At 41.1% G+C, this 12,752-nt stretch overlaps 1 non-coding gene across 1 annotated transcript; it reads left to right on the top strand.

Annotated features, from left to right (window-relative positions):
* The first annotated feature begins 10,741 nt into the window (after nucleotides 1–10,741).
* Nucleotides 10,742–10,897, top strand: LOC131161197 (5.8S ribosomal RNA). The gene has a single exon (XR_009138352.1). It is a non-coding gene; the product is annotated as a 5.8S ribosomal RNA (ribosomal RNA).
* Nucleotides 10,898–12,752: the final 1,855 nt, after the last annotated feature.

Genomic DNA, 12,752 nt, shown 5'->3' with positions numbered 1-12,752 from the left:
AAAATTCATGGGTGCTTCATCAATTTAAAATCCAATTAAGATTAGGAGTTTAAGCTATTGGACTTTTTTCCTGTTTTAAGTAAATTAAGAGTTAGGGTCTAAAATTAGTTTTATTTTTTTTAAATAAAAAAACTGATCTATTGAAAAAAAAATTGTACCAGGAACTTGAATTGATTATGACCATTTTGGTTCATGCATAAGTCAAAAAATAAAATTATTATAAGGAGAGTCAAAATTAAAATAGTTTAAGAATGCCATTCAGGCCACTTGACGTATTGTTCCATAATGCATAGGAAAATTTGTAAATTTTGACAGTGATTTGTTATGAAAAAAAAAGGACAAAAAATTTTAGTAACAAAATCTTGTAATCAAAATAAAGCTATTACAATCTATTACATGTTCTATAAATTACACAGCTAAATTTTAGTAACAAAATCATAAAATCAAACTTTATATCAAAACAAGTTTTTCCCCAAAATGAACCCAAAATTTTGAATCATACTGTTGCATTTGTACCGACACAATAGACCCCTCACATTCATACACTCACAAAATAAAACAAAGTGCACGCTAAGAAAGATTCTAGCAAGTTTCATGCTTGTATACATCGTGCATTTCTTGATCAATATTAGGGTGAAGGATTCAACAAAATCAATACTACAACACCTCAAGCAACCACAACAACAAAAACATTATGTAAACTTATACAGATTCACAAGCACACAAGTAAAGGTTATGTATGTATATGGAGCAGACATGTTGCAGTTCATTCACATTTTACTCTTTCCCTCTCGCTGATGTACAAGCTCACAAACTATTGTCATTCCCAATCTTTTGTTCATAAACCCATAAAACTTCTAGTAGCTCAAAAATTCAACCTATAATCTCACTCTCATTGCATCTTTCTAATATTTTTTTGAATACACAAGTAATCTTGCTTTGACTGCCAACGACACTAAATACATCGCCAAGAGTAAAATCCATTAACCAAATACCATACAAATTTTAGTGATATGAATTTTGCACTAAAAGATTATTCAATTTCAGGAATGAATTTAACTAGGCAATCATATCTTCAATATTCAATTTTTTGTTCAGTATTCAAATTAAAATTTCTAGGTTCAAATTCATGCCAAAATAAACTAGTCAATCAAATTTAGAAATGTTGAGTTCATTATAAAAATTTTCAAAAAAAATAATCGTAGATGTTGCGATACCATTCAAACTTAAAATAATAAAAAATTGTTATCCATTGTCATTTTGGGTGAAGGCTTCCGCAATTTGCATGTTGCAACATATATATAACTATTATGTGTCATTTTTTATATTTGGTAGTATTTAATTCTTTGGAGCAAAGGTCGAATCTTTCACTGTTTGAAAAATTGTATAAATAAACTTCAAGAGTATGAAGTGTGCACAAGACACATGACTATACAAATGAAATTAAAATAATCAAATATTATACAAGTGAAATGAAAATAATCAATGATCTATACAAAAGAATAAAAAAATAATCAATACTATACAAATGAAATCAAAACAATCAATGATATACATAAAAATCAAACGTAATGAAAATAATGCTAAACTACTCCGTGCCGCAGCGAGGTCGTCTCCGGGATTGTGGTGGCTGCCGTCTACGTCTACCCTCTCCCTGCTGGTCAGCAACATCAGGTGTCCTATCCTGTCATCCTAGATGTGGATCCTCTCCACTAAGAGGTATTGCATAATCATCATCCATGCAGAGCGCACGCGGTGAGAACTGATACGATGTCTCAGGACGACAACGAGGCGGAAAAGCAAGTGCATCGTCCTCCTCCCCATCGAAAAGATCGTCCAATAAAAATGACATCGATGGGGTAATAGCAGACTTGGATGGGGCGTCAGCCGGTCTACTCGACGGTCCGGCAATATCAGCTGCAGTGGAAGGCACACAAGGCACTAACGGGCCGAACACGTACTCTGCCTATACTATCGGTGGCGAGGAGATGGGAGTCACTAGACGATTAGAGGAGGCATGTTGTCCTCCTTGTACTGGAGCTGGTTGACCTCCTCGTGCTGGTACATCAGGTCGACCTCCTCGTGCTAGGATTCGTCGACCGTCCTCATGGACGAGGTCCAGTGCAGCACTCATCAATCGGTGGATCACAAGATCGGATGAGATCTGGTCTGCCTTAATGACTATGTCAGCCTGCAGGATATAAAAATATTTGATTAACACATGTAAATCGTAATGTATTTATAACAAAATGAGTTATGAGTTAAAGTCTTCTTACGAGGCTCAAATATACAACAGCGGTCCTGTTGGCAAAGTGGCGTGTGATAGACCTATACCAAGTGAAGTATGGGTCATCTAGACGCATCGGACCGTCCTCCGCCACTCCTGCTATGATGTAGTCTTGCCAATCCTCCCACGCAGTGACGAATATCGCGTGTATAGTTGACCAACTTGTGACCCCTAGACCGCGCCCATCCATGCCGTGGAGGTCATCCCTAGCAATATCTATCCCCGATGTTAGAAATCGGGCGGGAATGCCCTGTCGATACCCAAACTGTCGCATGACTCGATCGGGGAGATACCACTCAATAATATGAAAGCATATGAGTGGCACTCGGGCTACCCATAGGTCACTCCCGTCTGCATAGTCAGGCGGTAGGTCGGTTAGAATCTTAGCCGTGTAGGGCCTTCATCGAAACTACACTTGGACATAAACAAAAGTTAAGCAAACGATAAACAACTGAAAGAAAAAAAAAATACCATGTGCTATACTTTAATTGGTTTATACCTCATGCTCTCGGTGCATGTCCAACTCGAACCTGTACCAAGGCAATGTGTGAAGCGCAACCATTGGTGCCCTCAAGTCGTCCCTCCATCTGTATAAGATGAAATGTAAGTTTCCGAATGCAACGACTAGTACGTATTATGAATTAGTATTCGTAATACTTATAGAGTGAATGAGGAGGGATAGATGAAGTTGGTACTAACCGGCATGTGAGTGGGAGAGGATCAATCGGACAACCGTATTGACCCCTCTGAATCTGCAGGAAACCTCGCCGCGTAGGTGGCAAGGAAGGAAATCTCTCCCAGGCCCAAACTTGGAGTAGGCGAAGGGGGCTTGCAATCTATGTCTTCGAGTGGTGAGCGATGTGACACATCTCCCTATACAGCCATGCCAAAGTAGCAGACTCCCAACTGTACGAGTGACATGCTCCAAAGTCCTCAAGGAGTGGAAGGAACATCAAATGCGCATAGCTGCCCAAAACATTAGAAAATATCACCCCATAGATCAAATGCAAAAAGTGGGCTCGTGCGTGGCATGCTATCGTCTGTGCATCTGCATCTGCTAGGAGCTGACAAAATGCATCCCCCTCAAGGAACTGCATATGGATGCGTGCACCAACCAACTAACTGTCAGGTGGAACGACCCCTAACAAACGCTCACACATAGTACGTAGGACGAGTTGACCCTGATAGTCTGTAGGTCCCTCCACTGGTCCAGCTGTGCAACCGGTCATGGCTCGCCCATCAATCGGCAACCCGAACAAAACGGTGACATCCTGTAGTGTGACGGTCACCTCACCATGAGGTAGGTGGAAGGTGTGCGTCTCGGGTCTCCATCGCTTCACCAATGCTGTGACAAGATCCCAATCAAGTTAGATATGGGCAATTCGATAAATGCCATAAAACCCCACATCGCTTATTAGGCAGATGATACAGGGGTCTGCCTTAAACCAACGCTCTGCAAACTGTGTGCCCCCTCCATAGAATAGGGGGTTGGCGTGCCCATCAGCCCACGCTCGGCTGGCCCGGTGATCATCGCCCATTGTCAATATGCTCAGATCAGACGGCCCTAGATCAATCCTATAAAATGTATCATCACATTAGAATAAGTATATACAAAAGAAGAAGGGTCTGAATGAGTCCCAAACTACCTAGGAAATCAACGTAACGGTCCAGCTGCATCCCCGGGTTGGGTCCTTCTCGGACACCTTGTGCGATTATGTCCTTCTTGATGACATATACTGCACGTGCTCCTCTTCTTACCTTCCCTTGCATCCATCTCATTGTGTATACGGGAGCTCATAGGACAACCTTTATGTTGAGCATACGCTGGATTTGCCTGTATAGTCGGCAACGAGGATACTGGCTAGTACGCATCGTGCATAATCGGATGAAAATCCACCTCATATGTCGCATAGCGTTCGGCGGTGCTCCAACATGATTTAACATACTGTATAGCATTCAGTCGTGTTTCCACACATACAGCGAGAAGGTGGGAGCATGGAAAGTGTAACACTTGCCACTTCCCACACGAGCATTCGTGCGTATCCTGAATGTGTAGAGTTTGCATGTTGTTTCCTTTATGAGGTCCCAATTGCGTAGTCGTGATGCTAAAAGTACCCCTAGACCAATTGAACGTTATCATGCGATGCCCAGTCGCCTTCAACTTCCTTCTTTCCATCGCTAGCAATATATGAGTGAATGCATTTCCTCCCGATATTGCATTATGAGCAGCCTTCCGTCGGCTGTTGAAATAATGTGCAACATGATGAAATGTCTATTGCATAAGGGTAGTGATTGGGAGGCTACAAGCGCCCTTCAGCACGGCATTGAAACATTTGACGAGGTCAGTCGTCATGTTCCCATACCTTCTGCCACCGTTGTGGCACTGAGTCTACATATGAGGATCTGATCAAAAAACGTTTTCGCGGGTTCCCCACCCTCATCAAATATCCTCTCCATCCATATGTTAAAATTTCTTACTTGATGCTCCCTTCCTGCTCGCTCAGCCATTTGCTTAAGATTGACACTATGCACTTTCGTGCTGAAGTTGCTAACCATGTGTCGAAGGCAGAATTCGTGGTGGGCATGTAGTGGTTGCCAATCAGGATTGCAATGCACTGCAGCGAGGATCCCTGGATGCCTATCTGATATAAGGTAAATGTCGTCCCTATCGGTAATGGAATGAAGACAACACAAAAACCAATTCCATATGTCCAAACTCTCCTCTTGCACAATAGCGAATTCAAGGGGAAATATTTGCCTATTTGCATCCGGGCACGTCGCAATAAGGAGTTTTTCCTTGTACTTACCATACAAGTGTGTCCCATCTACACATATAACAGGAGGACAATGGGGAAAACCCTAGATAGATGCTACGAACGCCAAAAATATTGATACAAATGTTACGGTCTGATCGCTACCTGGTATAGAATTCCACCTCCACTTGACAACAGTACCAGAATTATACACGCACATTGCTTCCAGGATTATACACGCACATTACTTCCATCCACCTAGGAAAATTCTGATAAGACATCTCCCAATCGTCGAATACTTGGGCAATTGCCTTCTTTTTGCCCAACCAAATCTTCTTATATGAGATGGAATAGACGAAATGACGATCTATGAATCCTTTCAATGTAGCGATTGAGGTCAATGCATCACCCCTTATTATATTCACGATCTCCCTAGCAATAAGGGATGATGTGATTTGGTTATGGTCTTACGAAAGAAGTTCGTTCAAGCATGTGTGCAGACCACCATATTGAGTGATTTCAAAAAATCGGTGTTTCTAACGATACATTGCACACAATCTCCAACTGCAATCAGTGTTCTTACACCTAACAACCCATAATAGTGGGATCGACTGCACGATGTGGAAGTCATGGTGCGTTCAAGCGTGGTATATTCGCACAGCAGCTATCAACTGATCTTTCGACCCGAATAGCATCCCTTTACTCAACTCTGACGATTCATCCCAATGGGTTACCCGTATAGGAAGCTTCTCACCATGTGACAAATTTGCAGCATCTACGTCAATCACACCATACATAGGAGGTTCGTCCATGAACTCGGCATTATACGTGGCATCATTCATTTCATAGGGGGGTGGGTCGACATCATCGGAGAACTCGTTTGTCCCTTCACCAATTTCCTACTTGTATGTGTCATCTTGTAAATGAACATCATTCGTGATGTTCATCCCCTCGTCTAACGCATTGTTCGCAATGGAGAACAATGATCCTGGTTGTTCTGCTGGAACTTCTTCGCAAAAACCATGATCATCCGTGTCAACAATAGGTCCTTCGTACGTTTACGGCTCGAATGACAATCCCAAACATTCGTTCATATCCACAATAGGCTTCCCACCATCATCTGTACTCGTGTATGGCTCTGGATCTTCTTCCTCCGCTTCAACCCCATGCTTAATAGACGTTCCCGACTGCCCATCCGCGGAGACACCCATGTAAGGAATGTTTTCGAAATACAATTGCACAGTTAAATATGTCGTCCCTATGCAGTGTGCATCCAACACAATGCATAGACCGTAATCATCAGTTATGGGAACAACCTCATAGAGGACTATATCATGATGCCCTTGAATCGGGTATCTTGCGGTTACCCGCAATGCATATTGATTTGGATCAATATGCAAATACTTGTATATCTTCGTATACAATTTAGTTAATTTACACCTATGGCCAATTCGAATAGGTCAAACTGGCGGAATACTATAACTACACCGGTTTGTTTGGTTATAATGTGACCCCCTATGTACAACAATATCATCACCGGAGTACTGCTTGAACTTACTGCCATCTAAATCGATGCTCGGGAAAGATAAAAGACCTACGCAAAACAACAATTGTATGTATAAGTGATATGCTAAGTCAATAGTAATCAAGAATTATTTTCACTACATTCATGTGCATGCAATCTTCCCTAAATGTTTCACTCGTCACTTCAAAAATATTTTTGCATGCATTTATGACTTTTTTGGGAAAAGTCCTACCGAAATTTCGGCAGCATGCCGGTTGTAATTTGAACATTTACCCATTTTTACAATGACCCTGAAACGTTTACAGGCAATGTAATAACATAGTTTAAGCATCTGAGAACCTATGATATCTACTAGCATGCAATTCACTTCACTGCATTAGCCATGCAGGAGGCATTTAAATTCGCGCTCTGGAAAGAGAAAAGACTTATTCACTTGATAACAATGTATTTTTTATACTTATAATAAAAGTGATTGTCCTAATACTACTTGTATAAGAAAATGTTTGACAAAGTAATGGTGATGAAAAAAAAAATCATGTGTTAGAAAATATGAACCACAAAAATTAAAACATTATTTTTTTTTTACGAACCCTAGCTAACCCTTCGAAGCACAACACAATGCATTATTCATAGTTATACCTTTATTTGAAAGAGTTTTTTTAATTACGTAACTAAAAATGATGACAATGATAATATTTATTTTACAACATATTTTTCTAAATAAATGGATTAGTTGATTATGAGTTTGGTCAAATAACAATAAACTTAAAATGATAAGATCTAAATTTGGCTTTATAGGGGTTTGTTTGCGATTGAGGAATAAGCATGAGAGTAGTTGTGAATGTTTGTTCATAAAAAAAAATACTTGTAAGTGCTCATTGTTATATATATTTAGTTAAATTAATATATAACTAGCGGTAAACCTATGTTTAAAGTTAGATTGTTCTCTAATTTGTGAGGTTAATGCTTAATGGCTTGAGATGAGGAGGAAGGTAGGAACTAGGTTTTTTAAATTTTGACTTCAATTAAAAATTTGAGGCTTCAAAAGTACACACAAATTTGAATGTTAATATCATTTTTCAATTTTAAAATGACAGAAATTAGTATTAAGTGAAATTCTTTTTTATGAAATTTTAGGTTTTCATAGTATACATAATAATGATAGATTTGTAACTAAACTATTACAGCTCAATTACACATTAATGTCAAGAATGTGATTTATATGGTGTAATATCTATAATAAAACAATTGTTCTTAAACATAGTCGATTGATATAAATGAAATTCATAAATCAGTCAAATATTATTTATTAATTATTATGCAAATATAACTCTTTTTGACATAACAAGCCAAATAAAATGTTGTACGTAACATCTCAGTTCAATTATGCATAAGTTCACCTACTAATTATTACAAAATAAAATTATTTTATTAATATTATTATTGTTGCAAACAGATATGAAGATGGGGGATTCGAATTTGTCAAAATGTATGTCATGCTAATATACAGTAATTTCAACTTGCAAATATTAGATATACATTTAAACCTACTAATTATTACAAAATATTTTCTTAGTATTATGTATGTGAGCAATAAATTGAACAGGCAAAACATGAAAAAAAAATATATAAAAAAGCAAATAAATTAAAACTAACCTTCATCTAGATGCAACAATGGACTGAAATAATCCAAACGAAGCTATGAAATAAATCCAACTCAATGCAACAAATTTCTCAGTAAGTAAAACAATGAAATTCACATTTTTGCTAAATAAAAAATACCTACCCCATCTTCTCCCTTAAATAGCCTTGCCTTCGCCTGAACGGTCATTTGCAAGCTTCGTGAATGGTCACCTGCAACCTCCTCTGCCTCTCTGCAATCTGCTTTCTCCTCTGCAAACGGTCATCTTCTAAGCACTCGAGAGAGATATGAGCAGACGAAGCAATTCTCGTAGGATAGACCTGCGAGATTCTCCATGTGTCACACGCCAGGCCATTTCAAAGACAAATCTCATAGCTCGGTGCTGTGAGATTTGTGCCACGCGTCACCTTCTCGCTGGCTGCTCGCTTTAAATCTCGCAGCTCCAAGTTGTGAGATTTACTCCCCTCCGTGCCATGCGTCACCTTCCTGATGGCTAATTGCTTTAAATCTCGTAGCACCAAGCTACGAGATTTGCTCCCCTCTGTGCCACGCATCACTTTCCTAGCAGCCCATCAGTTTAAATCTCGCAGCATCAAGCTGCGAGATTACGTGAGCATTAGTTTGGGAAATTTTTTCCCAATCAGAGTATTATTTAATATTTTATTTATTTTTAATAATAAAATGGGAAAAAACTCACAATTGCTCTGCAGGGAAAAGATTGAAGCACCAAACGACAGGCATGTGGATCGCACAGATGCAGCGCATGCACCGGACCTCACTCAAGAACCCACCAGGCACATTTAATGATGCACTAAGGAACTGCAGAGATATCAGACCGAGGCCAACACGTGGTAGTCTCCCACACACTTAGCCTGAACCAAGACTAAGAGGGACTAACAAGGCACGTGATTTCTGAAAAGGGGCAGCAACGAGCTACATTCCACTAGGTTTTAAAATTCAAAAATCCCGCCAAGACAAACACCTTCAATCTCACACGAGACACTAGAGATGGATCAAACGGACGCTCAAGCCACCTCAGAGCCAAGAACATGTGAACAGGGGACCAATCATAAGAATTTCATACAGAGAAATCCACTGCATAAAACCTTTCAACTCAACAATATACCCAGATAGATCAAAATCAGAATCACATTAAAAATCGGGTGAACCAAAATCAAATGGAATTTGGCCACAAGCAAGAGCATCTAGTCAAACCTTTCCAATAATCAAAGAACAAAATACCCGAGCACTACTCAAGGGCCACAACCCTAGAATAACTTCACGGCCAGGACAAGAAACGCCACTGGATCAAGAAGACTTCTTCACAACCCTTATAGAGCCACCAAACTGGACTAATAAACTCCCTTAGGAATGTAACTCCCTTAGGCATGTAAGTCCACTAGATCAAAGTTACCAAGGCTAATGAGCATCCACAGATCCTGAAAATCCTGAAGACATCCCAATAAAACTCAATCTGGGCTACTGGGGAGTCAAAGCTTTCCTTTCATAAGCAGCTGCACTTCCATCAAACCTGAAAACAGTCCACACGAACAATCCCAGGCACGAATACACAGATTAACACATTCAATCACCACCCAATCCAACCCGCGAGCACAGATTCAACCAACAGTCAAGCGCCTCTCCCTAGAGAGAGGTGAGAGCTTCTCTCTCTAACTTGACGAATGATTGAGAGCTCTTTGATTGAGAGCTCTTTCTAGATTCTATGGGTGGTGGTGCATGGCCATTCTTAGTTGGTGAAGCAATTTGAATGGTTAATTCTGTTAACGAACGAAACCACAGCCTGCTAACTAGCTATGTGGAGGTGATCCTTCACGACCAGCTTCTTAGAGGGAATATGGCCAATTAGGCCACAGAAGTTTGAGGAAATAACAGGTCTGTGATGCCCTTAGATGTTATGGACCACATGCGCTCTACACTAATGTATTTAACGAGTCTATAGCCTTAGCCGACAGGCCTAGGTAATATTTGAAATTTCATCGTGATGGGGATAGATCATTGCAATTATTGGTCCTAAATGAGGAATTCTTAGTAAGCGCGAGTCATCATCTTGCGTTGACTACGTCCTTGCCCTTTGTACACACCGCCCGTCACTCCTATCAATTGAATGGTTTGGTGAAGTGTTCGAATTACGGTGACGTGGGCGGTTCGCTGCCGATGATGTTGCAAGAAGTCCACTGAACCTTATCATTTAGAGGAAGGAGAAGTCGTAACAAGGTTTCCATAGGTGAACCTGCAGAAGGATCATTGTCAAAACTTGCCAAAGAATGACCCGCGAACATGTTATTTACATCGTAGTGATTGCTTCATGCTCACCTCACCCTTGTCGATTTGAACATTGCAACATAGGTGTTCCCCATTTTTTATTGAATGGGAAATCATGTTTGTTTGCATGCTCATTTTGATGAGTTTCACAATAACCCTGGCGCGGCATGCGCCAAGAATTGAAATGAAAGAACATTCTCTTGTTGCGTCGTCTAGGGTGCAATGGGATGTGTTTATTTTTGAACCATAATGACTCTCAGCAATGGATATCTCGGCTCTTGCATCGATGAATAAGGTAGCAAAATGTGATACTTGGTGTGAATTGTAGAATCCCGTGAATCATCGAGTATTTGAACGCATGTTACACCCGAAGTCATTAGGCTAAGGGTACATCTGCCTGGGTGTCACATGATCGGTCACCCTAAACCCTCTCTCACAAAACATTGTTGGGGGTGGGATACTATGTGGGTGGATGTTGGCCTCCCATGCACTTAGTTGTGGACAGTTGGTTGAAATTACGGGTCTTAGACGACACACAAAATGGCGATTGGTGGTTGTTAGACCCTTTCATTGTGTCATGCTCTATCGTTTGAGTTGCGTTGATGTAAGGATCTCACTTGACCCTTTAGTATTTTTCTATAAGAGACAATACTCTATCGAGACCCCAGGTCAGGCGGGGCTACCCGCTGTGTTTAAGTATATCAATAAGAGGAGGAAAAGAAACTTACAAGGATTCCCTTAGTAACGGTGAGCGAACTGGGAAGAGCCCAGCTTGAGAATCAGACAACAATGTTGTTTGAATTTTAGTTTGTAGAAGTGTCCTTAGCGACGGATCGGGCCCAAGTCCACTGGAAGGGGGTGCCATAGAGGGTGAGAGCCCCATCGTGCTCGGACCCTGTTGCATTACGAGGCGCTGTCAGTGAGTCGGGTTGTTTGGGAATGCAACCCTAATTGGGCGGTATATTCCATCCAAGGCTAAATATTGGCGAGAGACCGATAGCAAACAAGTACCACGAGGGAAAGATGAAAAGGACTTTGAAAAGAGAGTCAAAGAGTGCTTGAAATTATCGAGAGGGAAGCGAATGAGGGCCGACGATGCATCTCGGTCGGATGTGGAATGGTGATAAGCTAGTCCATCGATCGACTCGGGATGTGGACCAATGCAGATTTTGGCAACGTCCTAAGCCCAGGCTGTTGATATGCTTGTGGAGATGTCATTGCTATGATCGTGGTGGGTAGTGCGCGCTGTTATAGCGTGCTTATGCACTTGCGTGCTCTGGGCATCGGCCTGCGGGCTCCTTATTTGACCCGTCTTGAAACACAGACCAAGGAGTTTGACATGTGTGCAAGTCAACGAGTGAGTAAACTCGTAAGGCGTAAGGAAGTTAATTTGCGGAATCCTATTGTAGGTTGCACCGCTGACCGACCTTAATCTTATGAGAAGGGTTCGAGTATGAGCATGCCTATCGGGACCCGAAAGATGGTGAACTATGCCTAAGCGGGGTGAAGCCAGAGGAAACTCTAATGGAGGCCCACAATGATACTAACATGCACATCGTTCATCTGACTTGGGTATAGGCGTGAAAGACAAATCGAACCTTCTAGTTTTGGACCCAAGGCCTGTTTCGATGGGCTGATTTGGGCAGAAGACATTATTAGGTGGGGAGTTTGGCTGGGGTGGCACATCTGTTAAAAGATAACACAAGTGTCCTAAGATGAGCTCAACGAGAATAGAAATCTCGTGTGGAACAAGAGGGTAAAAGCTTGTTTGATTCTGATTTTCAGTACGAATACGAACTGTGAAAGCATGGCCTATCTATCCTTTAAACCTAGAAATTTGAAGTTAGAGGTGTCAGAAAAGTTACCACAGGGATAACTGGCTTGTGGTAGCCAAGCGTTCATAGCGACGTTGCTTTTTGATCCTTCGATGTCGGCTCTTCCTATCATTGTGAAGCAGAATTCACCAAGTGTTGGATTGTTCACCCACCAATAGGGAATGCGAGCTGGGTTTAGACCGTCGTGAGATAGGTTAGTTTTACCCTACTGATGACAACGTTGCAATAGTAATTCAACCTAGTACGAGAGGAACCGTTGATTCGCATAATTGGTCATTGTGCTTGGTTGGAAAGCCAATGGCGTGAAGCTACCATGTGTTGGATTATGACTAAACACCTCTAAGTCATAATCCAGGCTAGAAGCGATGCATGTGCCCGTTGCCCATTTGCCGAACCTTAGTAGGGGCCTCACAGCCCCCAAAGGCAT

This window comes from Malania oleifera, chromosome 7, assembly GCF_029873635.1.
Source record: "Malania oleifera isolate guangnan ecotype guangnan chromosome 7, ASM2987363v1, whole genome shotgun sequence".
NCBI classification, from domain to species: domain Eukaryota; kingdom Viridiplantae; phylum Streptophyta; class Magnoliopsida; order Santalales; family Ximeniaceae; genus Malania; species Malania oleifera.
The sequence above is the reverse complement of the archived record's forward strand: the minus strand, read 5'-3'. Positions and strand labels throughout refer to the sequence as shown.